The 15,618-nt window shown below is 41.6% G+C and overlaps 1 long non-coding RNA gene across 1 annotated transcript; it reads left to right on the forward strand.

The window, feature by feature from the left end:
- Positions 1–1,318: 1,318 nt before the first annotated feature.
- On the forward strand, positions 1,319–10,227 carry LOC310674726. The gene is made up of 3 exons (XR_014509741.1): positions 1,319–1,331; positions 1,939–2,033; positions 10,127–10,227. It is a non-coding gene; the product is annotated as an uncharacterized lncRNA (long non-coding RNA).
- The last annotated feature ends 5,391 nt before the right edge of the window (positions 10,228–15,618 follow it).

Raw genomic sequence — 15,618 nt, forward strand, 5'->3', positions numbered from 1 at the left:
AGGCATTATTCCAGCCTCTCAAATTCACTCATCTCTAAACTCAGATAAGTTGATTCTGCTTCATTCATTCTGTTTTTATCCTTTGCGGTATTTAAGAGCGGGACAAAGGCCTTTCATTTATAACTGGTTCCTTTATTCTTCTAAGACCTACTTTTGGCCATCATCAGCTATCCAGCCCTGTATGTGAAGTATTACATGGGAATTGAAAGGTTTGTACCTACTTTGCTGCAGAGGACCCTTTCAAAATTCACCACCTTCAAGGTGAGTCGCAAAGGTATAATGAAAATGGTGTCAAACTCAGCCTTTTCTATGAAACATCCATCCATCGAGGCAGGGGGTACTCTGTACAGAAATAACTGTATTTCTAAAGCAACTGTTAATTTCTTTCTTTGGGGAGCGGATTGATATCTCCTTCACAATTCAAAGTTCTCAGGAAAAAGTGTAATGTCAGATGGTAGAAGATGGGGAATTTTAATCTAATTTTTGAGGCCTAGGTATCACTGACGTGTTAAATGTGTGTTTGGGTTGTACTGGGTTGTACCATTTCAGAAAACACAGAGAATCATAAAATCACAGAGTCGGAAGGGATCCTGAGGGTCATTTAGTCCAACCCCCTTGCAATGCAGGAATCTCAACTAAAGCATCCATAGCACCAAACTCTGTTTAAAAGCCTCCAAGGAAAGAGAGGGAGCCTGTTACACTGTTGAACAACTCTTACAGTCAGAAAGTGCTCCTGGTGTTTTGTTGGGAACTCCTTTCTTGTAATGTGAAGCCATTGGTTCAAGTCCTACTCTCTGGAAGTCAAAAGCTGCTTCAGACTACCTTGGTTCTCAAACTTAATCCATTCTGGGAGTCTGTTCAGCTCCTGAAACAGTTTGAAACCAAGGTGTGGCTTCTGATTGGCTGCAGGACCTTCCTGCAGAAGCCAAACTCAAACAGAAGCTGCGTCGGACGTTCGGCTTCTGAAAAACGTTTGCAAACCAGAACACTTACTTCTGGGTTTGCAGTGTGCAGGAGCCAAGCAATTTGAGTACCAAGGTACTACTGTACTCATGTTCTAATTCCAGTATAAACCAGAATGCTGGGTAAGCGAAATACAGGAGAAACAAAATCAAAAGAACAATTAAAGAATGGAATAGGAGAAATTTGCTTATCCTTACCCAAAGCCAAATGAAAGCTGTTGTTACTTTCAAAAAACACTCCCCCTTTTAGACATTTTTGAAGCAGTGTGAATGTGTCTAGCCATTCACAGCAACCATTCACAGTATTGTTCTTCCTCTGATGTGTCATCATGTTATGTGATCCTAATTGAGCAGGTGGAAACAGCAAAGGTAAGAAAAGTGGGAATTTAGGTGAAATTCCTTTCATACTAAATGTATCTGCATACATGAGTATAGCCCTAAGAATGTTGAGATTCTGATGGAGTGAATTTCTTTTTAGTGCTACCCTGCACAATTCAAATCTGAACATGCAGAAGGACAGAAGGCAACTTTTAGTAACAGTGAAAACAGAATTTAAAAAACAGCACACAGTTTCATTGCTAATTTTCACTGTATATAACCCTTTGCCACCACTCAGTTGGTTATATTTCTCATAATGAGTAAGTTCATCTATACTGTTTGCATAATGGTGTTCTTTATTTTGATCAAGTTTGCTCTTATTATTCTTGATCTTGTTACCCATAGAACCACAAGGGTGCTTGCTACAGCTTGAAAAGCATATGGTAGCACTTACAATGTGAATCATAAATTCTGAATGAGTAGCTTGAGATTTTAATTGTGTCATTTCAGCTTTCCTTGGGTTCTTTCATTCTAGTAGAACTTTCACATATGGATATCAAATGCATTAGGAGCCACCTTCCATTGCTCGATTCAAAGCTCCATCATCAGTGGCTGTCATATGTTTGGAAGTGAACCCTCTCTTATTTCCAATATACAGATGGAATGCAGCTGAAATTCTGAACTGGTGTTTTGGGCCATGCTTTGAATTGCATGAAGCTGATCAAACTCAAGTTTAATCCTAGCAAGATACAGGTACTGTTGGTTGAAGCATCTGGATAGGGTTACACTCCACTGAAAGAAGCAGGTTCTCATCTTGGGGGATATGTTGAGTCCTCCATCCACCAATTCTCCTAAATACCCACAAAGGGCAGTGGTCTGGAATGTCGTTTGCCAACTTCACCTGTTCTGCCAGCTGTGTCTTTACCTGGAGAAATCACATCTAACCTATGGTCTCAATCAGTCCAGGTAATTGTAACTTAGGGGTACTTGGCTCATTCCTGCCAATGTACCTCCTTGCTGGCCAATGCTCCTATCGTTGTTGGAACCCTTGTACCCTGGCTAAAAGAAATCCCTGCCCAGTACACCCTGTCCTCCTCTTTGTGGTGTCAGCATCGCCATTGACCCCCTTCTCCTCTTACATTCTTCAAATATTTCTTTGCTGCAGAAGCTGCTGGTGACTCCTCTAAAACATTGATACACCTTCCCTTTGCTCCAATTCCTTATCCTTGCTCTCTCCCAGCAGTTAAAGTTTAGACAAAGACCTTTATTTCCCTCCCATTATGCCTACCACAGCCTCCATGAGTTTTGGACTACAACTCCCATCAGCCCCAGCCAGCATAGTCAATGGTCAGAGATGGAGGAAGTTGTAGTCCAAAACATCTGGATAGCACCAGGTTGGGTAAGGCTCCTATAATGCACCATGCATTTCCCACTATTTCACATTGCTGCTGGATTAAAAAAACAAACAAAACTAAATTGGTTTTGTAGAAGTATAATGCTTTTAGATGCCTGTTTTAGTTTTATTGTAATGAGGTGTTACAATTTTTATATATTACTTATTTCATTTATTTCTATTAATTTTGATATCCTGCCCTTTTGGTCCCCATGCCCAGCTCATTTTATTATGCACATGCGCAATCTTGGGAGGACTTTGCCATAACAGACATATTTAAAATAAAGAAAGAAATGAAATAAACATTGGTTGCATGATATAAGCAACAATTCATAAACAAATGTGGATTCAATGTGGTGTGTGGATAGAATAATTGAAATGATTTCAATTAGAAGAAGAAGAAGAAAAAGAAGAAGAAGAAGAAGAGTTTGTATTTGATATCCTGCTTTATCACTACCCGAAGGAGTCTCAAAGTGGCCAACATTCTCCTTTCCCTTCCTCCCCCACAACAAACACTCTGTGAGGTGAGTGAGGAGAAGTGTGACTAGTCCAAGGTCACCCAGCAGCTGCATGTGGAGGAGGGGAGACGCGAACCCGGTTCCCCAGATTACGAGTCTACCGCTCTTAACCACCACACCATGCTGCCTCACAATTATAATTGTTTGCATTAATTATTTTAATTAATGTTCTTCCGCATTTCCCAGTTTTAAGGTATGAGAAGAGAGAAAGGCTTTCAGGAGTGGTGCTTCCATATTAACACACTGAGTTGCTTGTCTGAGTCTCCAGATGCATCAGAATACCCAGTTTCCTTTTCTTGCCTTCCTCTGCTAACGGCTTTCACAATACAGCTTCCCCTTCGTGTAACTGCTCCATGTTATCTAATCATTGCCACTGCCATTTTATTTGAGAATAAAATACTGGGGGAGGGGGATGGGACATAATGCAACTAAGCACTGTAGGTATCTTTTAAAATTGCCCTTAATTTTAAAGTTTAAAGTAATACCGTTTTAATAGCTAATATTTTTTTAAGGGGTAAATTGTGTGCCAGTTACCAGGAGCTGGGCAGAGAATGGCAAATCTAACTTAAATAAGTGGCGATTAGGGTAGATACATACCCTCCAATGAGAAGTATGTATCATTAAAACCCTCCCGCTCTCTAATCACAACTAGCTTTAAATGGTCTGCAGGCAGCCTGCTTCATATTGTTTAACGATTGCTCCATTGACCACATTCATTGCACTCTGGCTGCACAATTTGTTGATGGGAAAGGTGCCAAAATAGTCTGCCAGGAGTGTTTTACTCAGCCCATGCCATATCGCTAACAAAAATATCTAGGCTTATATATGTGTGTGTGTGTTTTTTTTTCCCCCCTTGGGAAGCTTCCTCTACCTCTGTGATGTTGCTGGTTCTATGACATTTTAAAAAATTGTTTATAGCTGACAAACATAAATCCATGCAAAAGGTCGTAAATTCAATCTAGAACCCCAGTTAATGTAGAAATAGATATTTTAATACATAATAATACTAATTTAATAATAATTATTTGTACCCCACCCATCTGGCTGGGATTCCCCAGCCACTCTGGGCAGCTCCAGAACTAGATGGACTGGTGATCTGACTCCATATAAAGCAACCTCCTAATTGCCAGCTACATCTCACTGATCTGGACTTCCTTCAGCCAGCCTCCAAGGCGAGTGAGTACTCCTTACACATTTTGGCATCCATTTCCAGACAGATAGCAGCCATTTTAATCTGCTGCAAGAAAAGATGGGAAAAAGATGGGAAAATGAGGAAATACCAACGAAAAAACACTGGCAAGAAATACTGATGGAATACTGTGTGCCGAAATGGCAAAATTATCTGAAAGACTGAGCGATAAAGACAACAGAGAGGTATTTACAGAAGCAATGTAAAGAAATGGACTCACTAGCAGGGTTTGAGTAAACACTTACAATATATAAAGTAAATATAGCTACTTTTAAGAAATTATTACAATGATAAGAGAATAACGTTATTGGATATTAAGAATGCAATATGAAGATATAATATAAGAAGCAGGGAAAGTCAATATGTTAAAAACCAGAAGAGGGAGTTGAGGGAAGCCGGGGGGGGGGGAGGTTCTGGGGAATTGTTTTCTATTTTTTATGTTATGTGATTTTTTCAAACTATTGTTAAAAATTGTAAAATCTAATAAAAAATGTTTAAAAAATAATAATCTGCTGCAAGAAAGCCAACAAAGTTTCTGCATCAGTGTGACTGGATTGTTAAATTCTTTAGATGTGGACACACCGTAGAAGTACAGAGGAGGCCTGCACCGAACAGTGAGCCAAGCAGGAATCCAAATATATCCTTGGCTGACTTATGGAAACAGCAGAAGAACCTCCTTTCAGCCACCGGTATCCCAGGCTGCTTCTTGGAGAGAGCTCTTGCTATGATTGTTTTGGGGGCATTGCGATTCTCTGACGCTTGATGTATGAGAACAGTGAAGCAAACATAGGTGACCTGTAAAGAGAGACACACTCTATGTACTTCTTGTTTCTAGATTTAATTGTTTCATTTATTTGAAAGAACAGAAACAAATGTAAAAAAATAGAAGGTCAGAGGATGCATCAATTTGTGGATCCTTTGCTCCACCAGTCTCTTGTTTGTTTTCATGGGAGGAGAAGGCAGGCAGAGAAATGCTAATTAATTGCATGGTGGCCTTCCTTTTAAACATATGTCCAAACTGGTTAGGTTAATTTGTTGTCACAATACTGTTTAAAAGTTTTCCATTGTTAGCCTCGTGCATAAAAAAGCAATTGAAGTTAAACAGGGGCAAGCTAGAGATTACATGCAAATATGTGTAATGAGTCCTGACTTTTTAATAGGAAAAGGAGCTTTCCGAGGCTGTGATTTTGAGTGGATAAATGATGGGAGAAGGGTTGTTAACCCTTTCCCCACTAACCATTCAAAATCCTATCCCAGCAGCTTTTGCCCTTCACAAGTCAGGATGCGCAGATCTGTCTGTTTCTGGTCTGTGTAACTTAACATTTATTTTATTTATTTAAATGATTTATAGTCCACTGTTTGAGAACCATGCTCCACAAAGCAGCTCAATATATATATATATATATATATATATATATATGCCAAGTTCAAATTCAATATAGTGTAAAACCATAGAAAATATCAATTTCCTAACCATTAAAATATCGATTCCATCACAACTCTAAAAGAATAACAAGCACTGAAGAAGTAAATGAAAACGTAATAATGACAGCCTTGGTTTATACCCTCTCCTTATCTCAAACAGTGTAGACCACTTTGAGAAGTGGTACATATCAATAGAACCCCATAGATTTTTAACAACAAAATGTTAAGCGTTCACACAACTCAGGAAAGCAGCAGTTTAACAGGAAACCTTACCTAGAGTAATCTTCCAAGGGAGCACTGCAGGTTCTGGTGATCTTTCTCTCCTGGTGTTTTTGGTTCTATGACATCATAGGAACCAACTCTTATGGGCCGAGGTCCCTTTGTCTCCCCAGTAAAATATTTGAGGGGGCTAGTCCCCTCCAAAACTGTTGGGCATTGCCATTCAAATGGTGTGCGTGTGCCACTGCTTGTGATCAATTATGTGATCAATATTTTATTCAAGTTGGCACCCCTGTATGACATCATGCAGGAGATCAGGAATTCATTTTGATTGGTACTGTAACTTCCATGAATAGGTAATATGGGGGCATCAGAGCATATTGTTGCAACTGGTGAGTGCCAGTGGTGTTGCTGTGGACACTGCTGGATCATCGGTGTTGCTGCAGCTTTTTGTTTCATCAGCTATTGCGGTGGTATTAACTTTGCTGAGTGTACACAGGCTAGCCAAGTCCAATATGCTGGCAATAAGCTGTCTCGAATTGGAAGGCACAACAGGCAGAATGAAAAGGCATACTATAGCAAGGTCAGTATGGCAAGACCATAAGATCAGCCTGTTTGGTTGTCTTCCAGCCACAGCTTCTGCTTTTTGTAGCATGGTTGTGCCCTAAGGCTGCATTCAGACAGCATATTATTCAATTTCCCCAGTGTTTCCTTACCTGCTAATTTTTGCATTTTGTGCAATATTTTGCATGATGTAAATTCCACTTCTGGAAAGCTAGTGGAATTTAGCAGAAGTTTAGCACTCATTTCTGTGTTAATTCTTAACAGAAAAAACATCCACTTGCAACCCTGGAAGCTTGGAATATTGTGAGAGCTTTACATTGTAATTTTCCTGTGGCTTTCATAGATCATGCTCCCATCATTCACATAATGAAATTTGGGGTGTTATTTTGGCATACTGCATGGTGAATCGTAGGGGAACAGAAGCCCATATGCACAGAAAGGACGGGGAAGTGGTGACTTATCCAGTGACCTTAATCACACCATGCCCACTCGTGTGAATGAAATTTAGCGTGACATTGCAGTATATTGATCAAAAAACCATAGTTCCGTAATGCATCAGGTAAAAGGAATATTAGAAATGAGGACAGATGCGCTATGATTATATCCTGTAAAATGAATGCAATAAAGACCATTTCTGAATGCAGCTGAAATGCTCTAAAATAATTTGAAGTAGTTGTGGATTTTGTGTGTGGAAGGTCTTGCTCTGTGGCACATGGCAGGAAGGTGATGGCAGGTGGTTTTGTTGAGAAACAATGGCCATAGGGATACAGAGGTGATCTGTGCTGAAATTTAGAGATGGAAACCTGCAGAAACTTGACCTTGAGAAATAGCAGGGTCATAACTGAGAGCTACCTTATTTGTTACTGTTGTTTTAGTATACATGCTTTCAGGGTGGACTGTATTAATAATCTGCACTTACAGCTTTCCCCATCAATTTTTGGGAGGTTGAAAACCTTGTAGAGAGAGGTAGTATTTATGGGGACTCTCTAGAGACAGCTTAGCTTCCACACTTACTCTCAAAAATGTGTAACCTTAGAGAAATAAAATGTATAAGCTTAGAAAAATAGTAGAAAGTATGTAACAGAAAGTTTCTACAATCTGTTGGATGAGGGAGAAAGTTGGGGGGAAATGACTTCTTTTTTCTATAGTATCTTGGCTAGGATAAGGTTTGTGGGGGGCGGGGGCAGAAATTGTTTTATGGTGTCTTGTTTCACTCATGTGGGACTACTCTTGGGTTGCTCTGGAGGCTGCAGCTGGTACAGAACACGGTGGCTAGATTGCTTGTGGGGGCCATCTGCCACCAGCATACAACACCTCCCTTGCTGGATTTGCACCAGCTGCCAATCTGCTACCAGGCCAAGTTCAATGTACTGGTACTAACATGCATACAATTCAGAATCAGGTTATTTGAGAGACCACCTTATCCCTTACATACCCAGTAGATCATAGGATCATAGAATTGAAGAGTTGAAAGGGAACATGGGAGGCATCTAGTCCAACTCCCTCCCGTTGTGGGGCCTACACCCACAATCCTGAGATTAAGAGTCTCATGCTCCACTGACTGAGCCAACTAGATGGCTCGGTCTGCAGAAGTGCACTCCACAGTAACTGGGACCAAGTCTTTTAATCTGGCTGCCCCTGTTCTGTGGAATAGCATTCTTGTTAACATATGCTGGGTGCCTGCTGCCAGCACCTTCTGGAAACAGCTGGAGACATTTGTGTTCCAACAGGCTTTTCCAGCTAGATAAATGGGGCTTTGCCATTAGTGTTTTACTTCTAGGTGAGCGTATGTAGGATTACAGCCAGGAGACTGATGCTCTCTAATCCATAGCTTTGATGAGGGTTGAAAGGGTTCCATCTTGTATCCCATGCTATTTAAAATCCATTTGAAATGGCCAGAGATTTCTGGTACACTGTCATGTGATGCCCAGCTCTATATATCTTCTTTCAGATTCCAGTGAGTCAGTGGAAAACCTAAATTCTAATAACGCCAGTGGATTTGCCCCACCCACTGTTATTGTCTTTCTCCTAGCTCGATATTGCATAAAAGTAATCTATGGTGCAATTGTGGAATAGCAAAATGACACCTGTCATGTGTCAACTCTGTCTATCCTCCTTTTTAGAGGAGATCAGATTCCATTATGCCGCTGCCATGGCTTGTCTGCTTTTCAAAAGCAGTGTTTTTGCCATTCTCATCTTGTTATCTGGATGGTCCTGGTAAGGAGGTAAAGTTTGAGCATTACAGTGGTAGCTGGTAACTACTGGAGCTGGTGAAGTAGTGGACAGCACAGCTAATAGGAGGCGGAGCCAGAGGGTCACCGGAGACTAAGTCAACTTCTTCTGATTTTCTCCCCATCCTCCTCCCTTGCAGAGATAAAGTGGACACCTAAGCAATTCTCAGACACAGTCACCAGACATTGAAGGAACATCCACTTCTGAGAAAAGTTGGACACCTAGAAAATTTACATTTCTAAGATTCAGTTTCAAGTGCTTAGGTGTACCTGTGATGTTTTGGTTCTACTTATACCAAGAGAGATGGACAGAAAGGACTCCTGGGAATCTCTGAATGATAGAAATTGTATGAAGATGACTCTATGAAACACATATCTGCTGTACTCTTAACTTTGGGTGCAGAAAAAACAACAACAATGGCAGGGTCTTCCCCACCTTGCCCTAGTGACCAGATGCACCTGAAATTTTCAGTCTGCCTTCAAGTGGATTTCTCTCAGGTGGTTTTCCCTGTCTTGTCTATCTGGATGCTTGATTGCAAGTGGGAAATGTACAGGGAAAATAATACCCTCTAGAGATCCCGTGAAAGGATAACTTCTTAACCACCAAAGCAAGCCAAAATCAGAAAGAAAGGGAGAGGAGCCACCAAAATAGGTTTAGGAAGAATGAATTAATGGATACAGCACCAAAATCCTGAAAGACAAGGGGGAAAGAAAGAGGTTGGCAGAAAATAAAAGGTTATTGTGAACCACATGGAGCTCAGAAGTCTGGGCAGTGCCAAATTGAAAATGGGATGGGGCACAATTATGAAGATTACAACTAGAGAGATGAGTAGAAACATGGGGATGCTTTTTGCAAGGAAATGGGATTGTAATTAGAAGAGGAAATGGAATCAAGAGACAATTTCTCAAATGTGAAATGAAAAGGCCTTTGTGAATGGTAAAAACAAACGTTAAGAAGCCAAAAAAGCCACAAAATATTATTTATGATTTATTTATATTTTTAATGCATGAAATTGATACTTAAGTACATTTCAGAGCCAGTAATTAGAATATTCATTTCCTTCTTATTTCTCAGTTAGTGCATCCTGAAACAACGAAGAGGATGCTAATGCCATGATATACACATCATAGTTTTAAAATGTGAGCCAAATCACCCCATTACAGTGTTAACAGGGACTTTCTAACCTGTATAAAGTTAAGCAAATATGAGTTTACTGAATTGCTGCATACATTCGACACCCCAAGAGCTCATTTATGCAAATATAAGGGCTTTGCATATGAGATCTTTAACTCTTTTATTTCCCTAGGAGCAGTTGCCGCTCTGCATCACAAGCTGCTTTTGAAACTCTTCCAAATGTGACAAGTGAGGAATGCTGTCCTTAAATGGGGACGAAAACCAAGATAACACTGCAAGTACAGCCTTGTGTTCCCTGGCCCAAAGTTAACACACATTTATCTCAAGGTCAAACTAGACCCAAGGATAGAAGTATGGGAATACCTGTCCTTCCTATAGAGTTTGTATCCAGAGATAACTGTGTCTCACCAGTTCTTTCAATTTCACCTGGTTTCTGTTATGTCTACTATGCTCTCCTTCAACACCAAGCTCTAAAGCTCAGCCATCTTGGCTTGGAGGTGTCTAGCACCTGTACATGGTGTCTCTTTCCACATGTGTTTTAGCCTCTGGTGGTTTGGCTTCTTTGAATGGCTATCTGCGTCCGTGTGCTTCCAGTATCTAGTTCTACCTGCCCCTCCCCCCACTTGGAGGATCATAACCATTTTCACATTCAACCTCTAGGGATGGTTTTGCCAGAACTGGATGCTCCTCATCTCCATTTGGTTTTCCTTCACCAAATAGGTTAGGTCCCCAAATATGGAGAAGGATTCACTCTGTGGTCTAACTAGAGATATATATAAGTCTCTTCAATGCTCGCTTACTTATTTGCCCCCAAGGCAGAGTGCTGATTCTGTTTTAAACTGGCTTTATGATATACGGGTGATCAGTAGAGCTGCTTTTGCAAAACAGAAGTTATGATATTTGAAGATATGTGCTTTGATCTCACGGAAATGCTTAGCTTAGCTACTCAGCAGGCAGCACAGAGCTGCATGAACTTAGTTAAGCACTGATCAATACCTGATCTGTCGTAAACCAACATCAGACAGCTCACACCATCCACGAGGAAGCCCCTAATATAGCCTGCATCACAGCACTGAGCTCTTTTGTTATGGTCTCTTCAAGTTTATCAAGCGTCTGCAGATTCCATTACTATAGGTAGAGAATTCTGAGCTGTCCCATTTGCAGTGCTCAGAGGACCCGGACTTTTAGAAATAAGAATCTGGCTGCAGAATGAGTTCAGCAGATACAGAATTTAATGTTCAAGTTCTTTCACTGCAGAGGTAAAGGTAAATGACCCCTGGATGGTTAAGTCCAGTCAAAGGCAACTATGGGGTGTGGCACTCATCTCGCTTTTCAGCCTGTGGGAGCCGGCGTTTGTCCACAGACAGCTTTCTGGGTCACGTGGCCAGCATGACTAAACTGCTTCTGGCACAAAGGAACACCGTGATGGAAGCCAGAGCACACGGAAACGCCATTTACCTTCCCACTGCAGTGGTACCTATTTATCTACTTGCACTGGTATGCTTTTGAACTGCTAGGTTGGCAGAAGCTGGGACAGAGGAACAGGAGCTCACCCTATCACCCTGATTTGGACTGCCAACCTTCCAATTAGCAAGCCCAAGAGACTCAGTGGTTTAGACCACAGAGATCTCCTATAGTAGGGCAAAGGAGCCATATAATACCTTGAAGCTTTCAGGAAGGGGAAAGTGGTAGCCTTGCAGTGTCACTGCTACAGGTGTCTGGGGCTCTCAGGCAGGCCTTCTAGGGTTGGGTGACTAAAGACAGTCCCACCTGACCTTATATATCTGTTGTCTGTGGTCTTGGTCCTCAGTCTGAGCAACTTACTTTTCAGTAGAACCTCTGCCTTGATAGATATTTGCTCTGCTGCTGCCTATCTCTCCCAATGTGTATTCATTCTGCCTGGTTATTTTAACTAGAATAAGGCTCTATATTTTCACACCCTGATATTATTAATTTCAAATTGTCTTTCTGTTATTAAATTATTAACAGCCTTTCTTTTAATTCAAAGCATTACCCAGAAAGGCAGGTAGGGAAATGCTCTCAAGAGAGTATAGCACATTTAATGGGTGTCGGAAGATGCAAATAGGAAATTAATCAAGCTGGCAGTATTTGGGCAATTAGAAAGAGATAATCACGCTGCCCCTTGGTCAATAAGGATCCATTTCTTAATCCCAGTGATGTTTTACTTCAGCAACATCTGAAGGACCACAGTTTAGAAATCCTTAATCTATATGAAGCTGTTGGGAGCTGGTCACTAGAGGTTTTGGAGCATGGTGTTATCAGTGATGAAACCCAACTCTATTTCTTCATAACATCTGAATCAAGTATAGTCATCCAGGAACTGGGCTGCGTGCAGTAGTGGGCTGGATGAGGACCAATAATGAACTTGAATCCTGGCAAAAGACAGAAGTTCTGTGTGTGAGTGGTTCCCAGGTCTATGAAATAACCCAGTTGCCTGTTCTGCATGGGGTTGCACTCTCTGAAGGAGCAAGTACATACCTTTGTGGCATTCCAAAACCCATCTTTGTCACAGGAGGCCCAAGTGGCTAGGAGCATCTCCCAGCTTCAGCTGGTGCAACCGTAATGACCATTCTTGGGTCAGGATAGCCCAGACTGGATTATTTCAACTCTATCTGGGGCTTCCCTGAAGGTTGGTCCAGAAGTTGCAGCTGGTGCAGAATCCAGCAGCAAGACTGTCGAAGGAGGGGTGCCCTATCAGCAGCATGCTGAAATAACTGCACTGGCTGCTGATATGCAACAGGACTAAATTAAAGTTCTCGGTGGTGGTATATAAGGCCCTGAATAACTTGGGACCAGATTACCTCCAAGTACGCTTCACCTTGAATACTCCTGCCCAGTCCTTGGGATATACATTCTTAATAGTTCACTTTCATCTTATACCCTCAAACACTAAGGCAGGGGTCGGCAAGGCTTACAGGGCATGGGCTGGATCACTCCCATGGAGATCTTCTGTGGGCCGGACTGGTGCAGCACGACACCAGAAATCACGTCTGTGCATGTCCACGGCGCCGGAAATAGCTTCTACGCATGCTCAGATGCCGAAAATCATACCTGCACAGAAGCATTTTTTGGCGACTGGGCATGCGCAGAAGCTATTTCTGGTGCTGCAGACATGCACAGATATGATTTCCAGTGCCTGGGCATGCGCAGATGTGATTTCCGGAGCAGTGGAAGAGAGTCCCTGCGCCTCGCTGCGCCGGTTTAACGCAGCACGCAGGGACTCACCAAGCAGGCAGCTCGGTTCGGGGGCAGTTCATGGGCCGGTTAAGTGACCCTCATGGGCCACTTCCAGCCCATGGGCCTTAGGTTGCCGACCTCTGCACTAGGGCCTTTAGGGTGGTGGCACCTGCACTTCCAATTAACATCAGGCAGGCATCTACAATACTGACATTTAGACACCTCCTTAAATTCACCCTGGCTGAGTCACACACAGGCTTTCCCCAAGAGGCGATAGAGCTATGCTGATGTATTAATCTGATCAATTGATTTGTGATGTATTTTGTATTTGGTTTTATGCATTTAGTTTTATGGTAGATTTTATGTTGTTCACCATCATGATATCCACCCCCCTCCCTACTTAATGTTGACAGTACAGTGGTACCTTGCAAGACGAATGCCTCGGAAGACAAAAAACTCGCAAGACGAAAGCGTTTTTCATTTTCTGAGGTGCTTCGCAAGATGGATTTCCCTGTGGGCTTGCTTCGCAAGACGAAACGTCTTGCGCCTTTTTTTTAAAACCGCCAATGCATTCCTACAGGAAACTGTCAATACACATTGGTGCTTCGCAAGACGAAAAAACTCGTAGAACGAAAAAACTCGCAGAACGAATTAATTTCGTCTTGCGAGGCACCACTGTATAGAGATTTTTTCAAATTTTTAAAAAAGTTACAAAGATTAATCTTGGCACTAAAGTGAAAATAGTTTCCTTTTAGGTCTGGCTCCTGGCTAAGATCAAGTTTTGGTTTGCTCTCCATAGCCACAATGCTGCTGCAGAACTTGCATATATTCAAAACAGTGATAGAATCTCCCCTTTGAAACAAGCAATACACCTGTCTTGAGAATCATCATGCTGGAAAGAAATCAAAATGTCATCAAGTCAAAACTCCTGCTACATCTTATATGGTACTTCACAGATTAATCCACACAATAACAGTGTCACAGAGAGGAGGAGCAATGGTAGTGACTTAAGTTAAGAGCAAAAGTGTTAAGGGAGCAATTGTGGGAAACAGCAAGCAAGGCAGAGAAAGAAACATAGAGCAGGAGCCATTTTATATATAACTGAAAGGGCTGTACAGTTTAAATAAAATCCCTTTGTTTCACATTCAAGTATCGTATTTAGAAGAGATAGCTTAGTGCAGTAGTTAAGACTTTCAAACCAGAACCAGGGAAACCTGAGTTCACATCTCCACTCAGTCACAAAATCAGGGTGGCCTACTTTACAGAGACAGACGTCTGTTTCAAAGGCTACCAGAGGACACTCCTTTATTTGAAGGCATCTTCTCTTTTTGAAGGGCTACTGGCTCCAAGTTTGGTTTTAAGATATATATTTTTAAAGCAAGAAAGGAGAGCAGGACCCTGGTAACTTGATCGGTCTTCCCATTTGGTAAGATTTACTGTGTTTCCATTTCAATTAAAGTGCTTATTTCTAAATTTTCATCTATCCATTTAAATCAGTCCACATATTTTGTGCAGATCTGTGCCTTCCTTTGCCTTCTTCATTTTTTGGCACTACCACCCTAAATGAAATTTACTTGGGCCAGAATCTATTTCTCAGATTGATCTACAGTACCTCACTGGTTATTGTGAAGATAAAATGGGGGAGGAGATGGAGGCTAGAAGAGCCTCGGAAGGATGATTCTTGGAAAATAGGATGGAAATGTAATGTAGTTTGCCTGCATCTTGTATCAAGTTTGCAGTAACAAATATATCAGGAGCTATACAAGTGCACCATTCATTAGCCTTAGTGGTTACTTACGGGGGTGGGGGGGGGGCATCAGAACATCACCCATCATACGCATGATAAATTTAGGTAGATAAAGTGTGGGGTTGAACTCATCCAGGTAGCACATGAACTAAATCACACAACACAGTTTGTCACAGTTTGCTGTTGTAGAATTTGTGGTATGCAATCCATTGGAGCAGTCAAATACAACATTCCTTGTTTCCCTAGAATAGACATGGACAGGGGGATGTTACTCCAGCTAGTATAACTTCCTGTTACACCTGACTGGCGCCATCTTTCTCTCTTGACTCCTTCTTCTCTTGGGCTGCACTGCTGGCTCTCAGCCAGCAGCACATGGGATAAATCCCCATACGGGATGAATCTACACCTTTCTCTCTAACTGTAACTACAAGCCAAAGCCTGCTTTCAGGGATCATACTGTGAACTGAATGTAAGTAAACTTCTTGTTGCTATCTAAGGAAGATTGTTGTGTCTTTATTCTTTTTAAGAGGGAACAAAGGGGACTTACCAGGAACAAAATTCAATCTGGGCAAGCCAGACTGCATTGCTTATCTAAAGAGATTCAAACAAATCTGCAAACTAGCTTCCTGCTGTATGGAGGGGAATGGGCTCTGCTACATGACTCACGAGCGTGAGTGAGGAAGGATAATATTTAATCAATATATCCTCTCCTACTATCC

This window comes from Podarcis tiliguerta (assembly GCF_965153285.1).
Source record: "Podarcis tiliguerta genome assembly, chromosome: 3".
Classification (NCBI taxonomy): domain Eukaryota; kingdom Metazoa; phylum Chordata; class Lepidosauria; order Squamata; family Lacertidae; genus Podarcis; species Podarcis tiliguerta.